The 12,509-nt window shown below is 35.6% G+C and overlaps 1 long non-coding RNA gene across 6 annotated transcripts in view; it reads left to right on the forward strand.

The window, feature by feature from the left end:
- Window positions 1–12,509, forward strand: part of LOC140608074 (uncharacterized) — a 74,512-nt gene that overhangs the window by 17,116 nt on the left and 44,887 nt on the right. For all 6 annotated transcript variants that reach the window (XR_012010043.1, XR_012010042.1, XR_012010047.1 and 3 more), the window contains exon 7: window positions 10,017–10,068. This is a non-coding gene — a long non-coding RNA (uncharacterized lncRNA). The remainder of the gene's footprint in view (window positions 1–10,016; window positions 10,069–12,509) is intronic.

Raw genomic sequence — 12,509 nt, forward strand, 5'->3', positions numbered from 1 at the left:
CCTCTAGGTCCCCTCAGGGAGACTGTTTTCTCTCCCCACCACCACTTCCTCACCAACCCCTCTTTTTCTTCTTTTTCTTCTTTGTTTTTGGTTTTTTATTTTCACTATTTTGTTTTAAAATTGGTTTTTCACTTTAGTGGTCCTTTCATTTTATTTTGTTCTGTTCTTCTTTATCTTTAATTTCTGGTCTCTGACCTCTGCAGAATCATCTAGACTGTATTTTATTTAGGTCGTGGTTGATAATTTTTGACTCACCTCACTCATACAGCCACTCTGCACTGGACAAAAATGACTAGAAGGAAGAATTCACCACAAAGGAAAGAACCAGAAGGAATACTGTCTGCCACAGAGTTACTAAACATGGATTTAAATACGGTGTCAGAAATTCAATTCAGAAGTTAAAGTTACTGGTGGCTCTGGGAAAAAAAAAAAAAAAAAGCACAGAGGACTCTGGAGACTCTGTTACTACAGAATTGAGATCTAATCAGGCTGAAATTTAAAATACTTTAACTGAGATATAATCCAAACTGGATGCTCTAACTGCTAGGGTTAGTAAGGTGGAAAAGAGAGTGAGTGGCATAGAAGACAAGTTTATGGAAAGGAAGGAAGCTGACGAAAAAAGAGAAAAATAATTAAGAGCCCATGTGGAAAGGGAAATAAATGATAGATTGAGAAGGAAGAATATATGTCTAATTGGGATTCCAGAAGAGGAAGAGAGAGAGGGAGAGAGAGAGAGAGAGGGAGAGAGAGAGAGAGAGAGATTGAGAGAGAAGATCACAAAGTATATTTGAACAAATCATAGCTGAGAACTTCCCTAACCTAGGGAAGGAAACTGGCATTCAGATCCAAGAGGTAGAGAGGACCCCCCCAAAAAAAAATCAATAAAAACTGTTCAACATCTTGACATTTAATAGTGTCAAAGGTAAATTGACACTATTTCAAAGGTAAAGAGGTAATTTCAAAGGTAAATTTCAAAGGTAAAGAGAAAATACTTAAAGCAGCTCGAGATAAGATTCTTAACTTATAGGAGGAGAAATATAAGATAACAGCAGACCTCTCCACAGAGACCTGGCAGGCCAGAAAGGGCTGGCATGATATATACAGGGTACTAAATGAGAAAAACATGCAGCTAAGAATGCTTTATCCAGCAAGGCTGTTGAAGTAAAAAATATGTGACCACGAAACCGACTCTGCAAGAAATATTAAGAAGGACCCTATAAAAGAAAGAGGGAGCCCAAAGAAACAATCCACAACAGTAAACTGTAAAGGTAATATGATGACACTAATTTCATATCTTTCAATAGTTATTTTGAACGTGAATGGACTAAATGATCCCATCAAAAGACGCAGGGTATAGGACTGGATAAAAAAGCAAGACCTATCGATGTGCTGTGTACAAGAGATTCATTTTAGACCTTAGGACTTCAGCCTGAAAATGAAGGTGTGGAAAACCATTTACCATTTAAATGGTCCTCAAAAGAAAGCTGGGGTAGCAATCTTCATAGCAGATAAATTAAAGTTTATACCAAAGACTGTAGTAAGAGATGAAGAGGAACACTGTATCATACTTAAAGGGTCTATCCAAAAAGAAGACCTAACTATTATGAATATTTATGCCTCTAATGTGGGAGCCGCCAAGTATATCAATCAATTAATAACCAAAGTAAAGAGATACTTAGATAATAGTACACTAATAGTAGGAGACTTCAATATGGCACTCTCAGCAAATGACAGATATTCTAAGCAGAACATCACCAAAGAAACAAGGGCCTTGAATGATACACTGGACCAAATACATTTCACAGATATAGACAGAACATTCCATCTGAATGCAACTGAATACACACTCTTCTCAAGTGCACATGGAACTTTCTCCAGAATATATCACATACTGGGTAACAAATCAGGTCTCAACCAATACCGAAAGATTGGGATTGTCCCTTGCATATTTTCAGACCATAATGCTTTGAAACTAGAACACAACCATAAGAAGAAATTTGGAAGAGACTCAAAAACATGGAGGTTAAACAGCATCCTATTAAAAGATGAATGGGTCAACCAGGAAATTAGAAAAAAAATTAAAAAGATTCATGGAGACTACTGAAAATGAAAATCCATTCAAAATCTTTGGGATACAGCCAAGGCAGTCCTGAGAGGGAAATACATCACAATACAAGCCTCCCTCAAATAACTGGAACAAATACACAAGCTAACCTCCCACCTAAAGGAACTGGAGAAAGAACAGCAAATACAGCTTAAACCAAGCAGAAAACAGAAAATAAAGATTCGAGTAGAATTCAATGAAATAGAGACCAGAAGAAATTTAGAACAGTTAAACCAAACCAGGAGTTGGTTCTTTGAAAGAATTAATAAGATAGATAAAGCCCCAGCCAGCCTTATTAAAAAGAAAACAGTAAACACTCAAATTAATAAAATCACAAATGAAAGAGGTGAGATCACAACCAATACTAAGGAAATACAAACGATTTTAGAAACGTATTATGAGTAGCTATATGCTAACAAATTAGGCAATCTTAGAAGAAATGGATGCATTTCTGGAAAACCACAAACTACCAAAACTGGAACAGGAAGAAATAGAAAAACTGAACAGGCCAATAACCAGTGAGGAAATTGAAGCAGTCATCAAAAACCTCCCAAGACACAAAAGTCCAGGGCGAGATGGCTTCCCAGGGGAATTTTACCAAATGTTTAAAGAAGAAATAATACCTATTCTACTAAAGCTGTTCCAAAAGATAGAAAGGGATGGAATACCTCGAAACTCATTTTATGAGGCCAGCATCACCTTAATTCCAAAACCAGACAAAGACCCCACCATAAAGGAGATTTATAGACCAATAACCCTGATGAACATGGATGCAAAAATTCTCAACAAGATACTAGCTAATAGGATCCAACAGCACATTAAGATTATTCACCATGGCCAAGTGGGATTTATCCCCAGGATGCAAGGATGGTTCAATACTAATAAAATAATCAATATGATAGATCACATGAATAAGAGAAAAGACAAAAACAATATGATCCTCTCAACAGATGCAGAGAAAGCATTTGACAAAGTAGAACATCGATTCCTGATTAAAACTCTTCAGAGTGTAGAGATAGAGGGAACATCCCTCAATATCTTAAAAGCCATTTATGAAAAGCTCACAGTGAATATCATTCTCAATGGGAAAAAAAACTAAGAGCCTTTCCACTAAGATCGGGAACATGACAAGGATGTCCACTCTCTGAACTGTTATTCAACACAGTACTAGAAGTCCTAGGTCTCAGCTATCAGACAACAACAACCAAAAGAAATAAAAAGCACTCAAACTGGCAAAGAAGAAGTCAAACTTTCCGTCTTTGCAGATGACATGATATAGAAATGTATATAGAAAACCCAAAAGACTCCACCCCAAGCTTGTTAGAACTCATACAGCAATTCAGCAATGTAGCAGGATACAAAATCAATGACCAAAAATCAGTGCATTTCTGTACACTAACAATGAGACTGAAGAAAGAGAAATTAAGGAATCAATCCCATTTCAACTGCACCCCAAACCATAAGATACCTAGGAATAAACCTAACCAAAGAGGTAAAGGATCTATAACCTAAAACTACAGAACACGTCTGAAAGAAATTGAGGAAGACTTAAAGAGATAGAAAAACATTCTATGCTCATGGATTGGAAGAATAAATATTGTGAAAATGTCTATGCTACCCAGGGCAATTTACATGTTCAATGTAATCCCTACCAAAATATCGTAGACTTTCTTCTCAGAGTTAGAACAAATCATCTTAAGATTTGTATGGAATCAGAAAAGACCCCGAATAGCCAGGGGAATGTTAAAAAAGAAAACCAAAGCAGGTGGCATCACAATGCCAGATTTCAAGCTGTATTTCAAAGCTATGTCTTGATCATAGACAAGTACCGGTACTGGCACAAAAACAGACCCATAGATCAATGGAACAGAATAGAGAACCCAGAAATGGACCCTCAACTCTATGGTCAACTAATATTCTACAAAGCAGGAAAGAATATTCACTGGAAGAAGGACAGTGTCTTTAAAAAATTGTGTTGGGAAAATTGGACAGCCACGTGCAGAACACTATACACAAAGATACTCTAAATGGATAAAAGATCTAAATGTAAGACAAGAATCCATCAAAATCCTAGAGGAGATCATAGGCAACAACCTTTTTGAACTTGGCCACAGCAACTTCTTTCAAGGTACATCTATGAAGGCAAGGGAAACAAAAGCAAAAATGAACTATTGGGACTTAATCAAAATAAAAACCTTCTGCACAGCAAAAGAAACAGTCAACAAAACTAAAAGACAACCTACAGAATGGGAGAAGATATTCGCAAATGACCTATCAGATAAACGGCTAGTATCCAAGATCCATAAAGAACTTATCAAACTCCATGCCCAAGAAACAAACAACCTAATCATGAAATGGGCAAAAGACATTAATTTATCCAAAGAAGACATACACATGGCCAACAAGTGCATGAGAATATGCTCTGCATCCCTTGCCATCAGGGAAATACAAAACAAAACCACTATGAGATACCACCTCACACCAGTGAGAATGGCGAAAATAACAAGACAGGAAACAACAACGTTGGCAAGGATGTGGAGAAAGGGGAACCCTCTTACACTGTTGATAGGAAAGCAAACTGGTACAGCCACTCTGGAAAACTGTGTGAAGGTTCCTCAAAGAGTTAAAAATACAGTTACCCTATGACCCAGCAATTGCACTACTGGGTATTCACCCCAAAGATACAGATGTAGTGAATTGTCAAGACACCTACACCCTGATGTTCATAGCATTGTGTCTCAGTTAAAACCAGAGAAGGCAGAAAAGGAGAGAAGGATAAAGAAACAATGAACAAGTGCAATGACTGGAAAGCAGTTACAAAAAAGATAAATATAAGTCCAACTATATCAATAATCACTTTCAATATGAATGATCTGAATAGACCTTTTAAGAGACAGAGACTGACAGATCAGTAGGCTAAAAACAAACAGCTCAACAATACGTTGTCTAAAATAAATCAATTTTATTATTTGGTTAGTTAAGATTTTATTCACTTATTTGACAGAGAAAACACAGGCAAGGGGAGTGATAGGCAGAGGGACAGGGAGTAGCAGGATCCCCACTGAGCAAGGAGACAGATGTCGAAGTCAGGCTGGATCCCAGGACCCTGGGACCATGACTTGAGCTGAAGGTAGATACTTAACCAACTGAGCCACCCAGGTGCTCCTAAAAGAAACCTATTTTAAATATAAAGACACAGATGGATTTACAGTAAAGGGATAGGGAAATACATACCATGCCAATGCTAATCAAAAGAAAGCTGAAGTAGCGGTATTAATTTTAGACAAAGATGACTTCAGAGCAGGGAAAGGTTTCAGGTTTTAAAGGGGGGCACTACATATTTATAAAATGTCAATCCTCAAGAAGACACAACAATTCTTAATGTTAATACACCTAAGGATATAGCGTCAATATCCATCAGGCAAGAAATGGTAAAACTGCAAGAATATATAAATCCGCCATTAGAGTTGGATTTTTCAATGTACTTCTATCAGAAATTGATGGATCCAGCAGGCAGAAAGCCATAAGGATACAGTAGAATTGAACAGCTTTATATTTGTCAAGGTTCTCCAGAGAAATAGAAACAATAGAATATAGAGAGATACACACGGGAGAGAAGATTTATTATAGGAATTGGCTCATGCAATTATGGAGACTGAGAAATCTCACAGTCTGCCATCTGCAAACTGGGAAACCAAAAAAGCCAGTGGTGTAATTGGACTACAAAGGCTGGAAAAGGCACAGGGAGAAATGGTGTAAGCCCTGGTTCAAGTTCAAAGGCTGAAGAAAAAGAAGCACCAATGTCTGAAGACAGGAAACGATGGATATCTTAGTTAAAGCGAAGAGAGGAAATTCACTCTTCCGCTCTTTTGTGCATTTGACAAAATGCATCATATTTGTCTTTTGCCAAAATGAAGCCTTAAAATCTATCAATAGAAACATGCTTCATTGAAAAAACAAACTTTAAACAACATTGACATTTCAAGCTGAATGCTCATGATCTTATATTTATATGATACATAACTTTTGCAAGTTTTAGAATAACTTGATTCAAATTTGGTTGAGAGACCATGGCCCATTATTTTTTTTTATCTCGCCTTATGAAAAAATCTACCCCATCAACTCTTTTTTTTTTTTAAGATTTTATTTATTTAATCATGAGAGACACAGATAGAGAGAGGCAGAGACACAGGCAGAGGGAGAAGCAGGCTCCATGCAGGGAGCCTGGCTTGGGACTCGATCCCAGGTCCCCAGGATCACGCCCTGGGCTGAAGGCGGCGCTAAACCACTGAGCCACTCGGGCCACCCTACCCCATCAACTCTTAAAACTACTGATTCTCTTTTTCATCTGTTTTATATATATGTACTTATTCTAAGAATTTGAATGTTTTTGCTCCAACAGAACAATATAGTTAATGATCAAGAAAAGAGCATGGACATATTAATAAGTGAAAATCCAACTCGATTTTTTTTGTAAATATAGAAATAAGGTTTAGTTCAAATGAGATGAATACATATTAATATTTTGTGACAATTTGTCAGAGTTTTGTCTGTTTTGCTTAATAATATATCCTCAGTTCCTAGATTAGTGTCTGGCATATTATATATACACAATTAACTTATGGTGAATGCGTTCATTTATTTATCGATGTCTGGCAATATAAGCCATTTTAATATTGATTTATGTATCACAGAATAATTTATATACATTGTAATGTTGTCCAATATATTGGTTAAATCGTATGAAATGGTCAAAATTTTATCTCTTTTGACATTTGATAAAATTGCTATCAATAGACTGGGTTATATATTAAAAACATTATATGGAGGAATCATAAAATTATGTTAAAGTGACTATTCTGGGTTCCTGTAAAGAAAATCACAATGTATTATGTTCAAATTATGGATTTTCCCTCCTCTATTGTGTGCCAGGCATTTATAAGAGTATAGCTCCAGCACCACATTTCTGAGCCCTATCTCTAAAATTTTCAAAGATCTGTCATTGTAAAAGCTTCCACAGTCAAGTTCTGAAAATAGACCATGATGCTTGATGTTTGCTGGCCATTCAGAAGATGAGTCTCCAAGAATTTGGGGCTAATCAAACCCCAGCAAACTACATAAGTATCATGTTAATAGTTATTGGTGGCCATGCTTTTCTTCATATTGATCTAGGAAAAGATGAATTCACTTAACAAAGACAGCGACTAAACAGTAACAGCAACAACAAAAATGATAACCCTAAAAAAGGCAAGAAGATGGGATAAAGAGCATCCATCCGGTTTCTGGATTAGAGTTCTTGCTGAGGTCATATTGTGTCCCCCCTCTTTTAATAAGACTCCTCCATATCCTCATAATAAATTATGCCTTTCTCCTTAGGCTAAAGTTGATTTTCTTTATTTGAAATCAAAACAGTTCTAAGTTTTTGTCATATCAAATAAAAAATAAAGCATAATAGAGCCTGAAGGATATTAATTAATTATACTCCCCTGTATCTACTTTGTTCTTTATCTGACAGCTACCTAAAATAGTGTTTTAATTATTCATTGATTAGCTCTTTGTTATAAAATATACCACAAGAAAAAAATTCCATATAAAAGGCTCTAGCTTTAAATAAATCACTGCAACTGGTGTTTTAAAAAGTAGAGATGTTTATCTTTGTTCATATTAAAATCCAGTATTAAAATTTTTTCTCATGGAGCTTGAATGATACGCATGTGTAAGCAAAAGTGACTACTGAGACATATCATTAAAATTGCAGTAAGAATTTTATTTGTTATGATAGATCATAACTTGTGCTTTCTGAAAAGTAGCCAATGGCCAAGGAATCAGGAAAATCACAAGTCAAGGAAGAGAGTTTTAGTTTTATTATTTCTGAATGATTAATAAGAGAAGTAAATTCAAGGGAAAAAATAACTTGTACACCTAAACAGATGTGATAAACAACCACGCTGAAATTATCTAAATCATATACACTGAGAAAAGTGTATATGATAGATATATTTTGGGGATCCCTGGGTGGCTCAGTGGTTTAGTGCCTGCGTTTGGCCCAGGGCACGGCCCTGGAGTCCTGGGATCGAGTCCTGCGTGGGGCTCCCGGCATGGAGCCTGCTTCTCCCTCCTCCTGTGTCTCTGCCTTTCTCTCTTTCTCTGTCTATAATTAATAAATAAATAAATAAATAAATAAATAAATAAATAAATAAATCTTTAAAAAAGATGAATATATATTTTAAAAATCTGTACAAAAACAACAACAAAACAAACCTAATGTATGGGGTAAACCTAGTGTATGGGGGTAAGGTTTGAAACTATGTCCGTCCAATTTTTTAAGAAGCAAAACTTAGGGGCACCAGGGTGGCTCAGCGGTTGAGCGTCTGCCTTTGGCTCAGGATCCTGGCGTCCTGGCACAGGGTCCCGCATGAGGCTTCCCACAGGGAGCCTGCTTCTCCCTCTGCCAATATCTCTGCCTCTCTGTACGTCTCTCATGAATAAATAAATAAAATCCCCCCCCCCAAAAAAAGCAAAACTTAAGGATTTTCCCCAGATGAAGAATTATGCAACCTGTATATCTAGGTAAGGATATGAAATAACAAATTTTATTCAAATTATTGCCAATAGGTAATAACCAAATATGAGTGAAAACTTGGCCTCTATTTATCAAATGGAATTGTAGACAACTTCTATAATTTGAGCATTCCAGTTTTAATTTTAATATTGCTTTGCAATAAAGTAATATATATAAATTTATTTTTTATTTTTATTTTTAATATATATAAATTTAAATTAAGAAATAACATCAGGGGATCCCTGGGTGGCGCAGCGGTTTGGCGCCTGCCTTTGGCCCAGGGCACAATCCTGGAGACCCGGGATCGAATCCCACATCGGGCTCCCTGCATGGAGCCTGCTTTCTCCCTCTGCCTGTGCCTCTGCCTCTCTCTCTCTCTCTGTGTCTCTGATGAATAAATAAAATCTTTTAAAAAAATTCTATAGACCTGCAAACCTAGAAACACTAATGCTAAACTCTAATTTGTGATGTCTTTATACCTGATATTGCTTTATCACTTAATATTATCTATAGCATACTGAGGAAACTCTTACAGGACAAGGCTGCTATAGCAAATCTGAGTTTCGTGCATATTGGGGTGAAGGGCACCATCCTTCTTCAGCTCTGTCTGGAGTTTAATTTAACATGGATGTCAGGTTGTTGGCTGTCCAAAGGACATGCTGAGATTTTTGATTCACTTCTCTGATTTTTGTCTGTTAATAAATTATTTGACAGCATCCTGCTAAGTAGCAAAATTCAGTAACAACTTTCAGATAGGTGTTGCCAAAAATGATTCTTGAGTGCATGTAGTTTTCATCTGTTGTAATTTAGCACATAACTTTTGTTTTCTTTAGGTTATATTAATCCACAACACTAGGTTGACTGTTTAAAATGACTCATGATATTAGATATATCTTCTTGGGTGATTCTGAGGAAAATATTTGTAGGTTATAGCAATCTTTATAAAGATAATGTTTAAGTTTTATAATGAAGTGTTGAGGAAGCAGTATTTACAGGAGATAAGAAGTATATCAAATGACAAATACTGTATCTTATATTTGTTTTATGTTATATCACAGAAAAAACACAGGCTAATTTAGACCTTTGTTGCTTAGTTACTAATGGGCTATGGAGAATATCGTCATTATTATTTTTCACAATCCTCTCCAAAAAAAAAATTAATGATTCATAGGAGGTTGAATTATTTGTTTCATTTGTTTCCTGTTTTTTCTTTCCTTCCAGCTTTATTGAGCTGTAAATGACATAAATGTTGTGTAGGTTTAAGTGTACAACATCTTACTGATTTACCAACCTGATTTTATTTCTTTTTCTATTTTTATCAATTTTAATTCCAGTATAATTGATTTTCAGGTGTACAATATAGTGATTCAACAATTCTATACATAACACAGTGCTTACCAAGGTAAGTGTACTTATGAACCCTTTAACTGTTAAGTATCCCCTAACCCCCCTCCCTTCTGGTAACCACCTGACTGTTCTCTACAGTTAAGAGTCTGTTTTTTGGTATGTGTCTATTTTCTTTGTTACCTTGTTACGTGTCTTAGAATCCACATATGAGTGAAATAAGGTATTTGTCTTTCCCTGACTGACTTATTTTGCTTAGCATAATACTCTCTAGATTTGTTTGCAAATGGCAAGATTTCATTCTTTTTTATGGCTGAGTAATATAATATATATTATAGAATTATTTACAGTAGCCAAAACATCTGAGTAATATCTATCTATCTATCATTTATCTATCTACCTATCATTTCATGTCTATTGAAATGAGCATCCAGGTTTTAGCCTTTCTCTTGTTGATGTGATGTATCATGTTGATTGATTGTGACTCTTGAACCACCACTGCATCTCAGGAATAAATCTCACTTGATGGTGGTGAATGACTTTTTAAATGTATTGTTGGATTTGGTTTGCAAATATTTTGTTGAGGATTTCTCCATCTATTCTCATCAGAGATATCGGCCTGTAGTTCTCTCTGTCTCTCTGTCTCTCTCTCTCTTTTTGTGGGATCTTTATCTGGTTTTGGTATTAGGATAATGGTGAACTCAAAGACTGAATTTAGAAGTTTTCCTTTCTCTTCTATTTTATGGAATAGTTTGAGAAGAATAAGCATTAACTCTAAATGCTTGGTAGAATTTGCTGTGAAGCCATCTGGTCCTGTACTTTTGTTTGCCAGGAATTTTTTTTTTTTTTTAAAGATTTTATTTACTTGAGAAAGAGAAAGAGAGAGAGAGAGAATGTGCACAAGAGCACAAGTGAGGGAAGGGGCAAAAGGAGAGGGACAAGCAGACTTCCCACTGAATATGGAGCCTGACTCACGGCTTGATCCCAGAACCAAAAGATCATGACCTGAGCAGAAGTCAGATGCTTAACTGACTGTTTATTTGTCCCTGTTCAGAATTCTTTGATTACTGATTAGATTTCCTTTCTGATGATTGGCCTGTTCAAATTTTCAATTTCTTTGACTCAGTTTTGGGAGGTTATATTGTCTCTAGAAATTTACCTATACCTTCTAGGTTGTCCAATTTGTTGGCATATAATTTTTCATAATATTTTCTTATATCTTTTATATTTCTGTGGTATTGATTGCTATTTCTCCTTTCTGATTTTGTTTGTTTGAGTCCTATCACTTTCTTTGATTAGTCTGGCTAAAGGTTTATCAATTTTGTTGATTCTTCAAAGAACCACCTCCTGGTTTCTTTGATCTATTTATTTACTTACTTAAATTTTTATTTCATTTATTTATGCTATAATCTTTAATATTAATATTCTTATTCTAATACCCCTCCTCTCACGTTTTAGGTATATGTTGTCATAACTTATATCCTTTTATTTTGTGAATCCCTTGACTGACTTCTATAGATATACTTCTTGCTTTTGTGCTTCCTAATTTTATTTCTAGTTATTGTCCTTTCTTTCTACTCAGAGTCCCCTATAAGATTTCTTATAGGGTTGGTTTAGTGGACATGAATTCCTTTAACTTTTGTTTGGGAAACTCTTTGTGTCTCCTTCTATTCTGAATGATAGCCTTGCTGGATAGAGTATTCTTGGTGGCAAACTTTTCCCTTTCATCAGCTTAAATATATCATGCCACACTCTTCTGGCATGCAAAGTTTCTGCTGAAAAATAAGCTTCCAACCTTATGTGATTTCCCTTAGATGTAACTGGTGTTTTTGTGTCCATGTGGATTTTTTTTTCTTCCTGCTTTAAAATTCTCTATCACCACTTTTGCCACTTTAATTAATATATGTCTTGGTGTGGACCACCTTGGATTGATTTTGTTGTAGGCTCCCTGTGCTCCTGGATCTGGATTACTGTTTCCTTCTGCAGATTCATTATGTATTCCACTATTATCTTAAAATAAATTCTCTCTCCCCTTTTCTCTCTCTCTACTCCTTCTGGGATCACTATACTGCAAATGTTTTATATTTTATGGTGTCACTGAGTTTCCTAAGTCCATTTTCACTTGTTACTGTTTTTTTTTTTTTTTTTCTCTCCCTTGTTCAACTCAATTGCTTTCCATTACTCTGCCCTCCAGTTCATTTATCCATTCTTCTGCTTCCTCTAGTCTACCATTTATTTCATCTAGTGGACTCTTATATTCAGAGTTCATCTCCAATAGGTTATTTTCTGTTTTCTAGCTCTTTGTTAAGTGTCTCACTGAGATCCTCCACTCTTTTCATAATCCACTGGGTATCTTTATGAAAATCATCTTAAATTCTCCATTAGGTTTATTACTTATTTACATTTTTGTTATTCTCTCACCATAATATTGTCCTGTTCTTTCATTTGGACATATCTGCCTCCTCATTTTGCCTAACACTTGCTTCTATTTCTATATGT

This window comes from Canis lupus, chromosome 17 (assembly GCF_048164855.1).
Source record: "Canis lupus baileyi chromosome 17, mCanLup2.hap1, whole genome shotgun sequence".
Taxonomy (NCBI): Eukaryota; Metazoa; Chordata; class Mammalia; order Carnivora; family Canidae; genus Canis; species Canis lupus.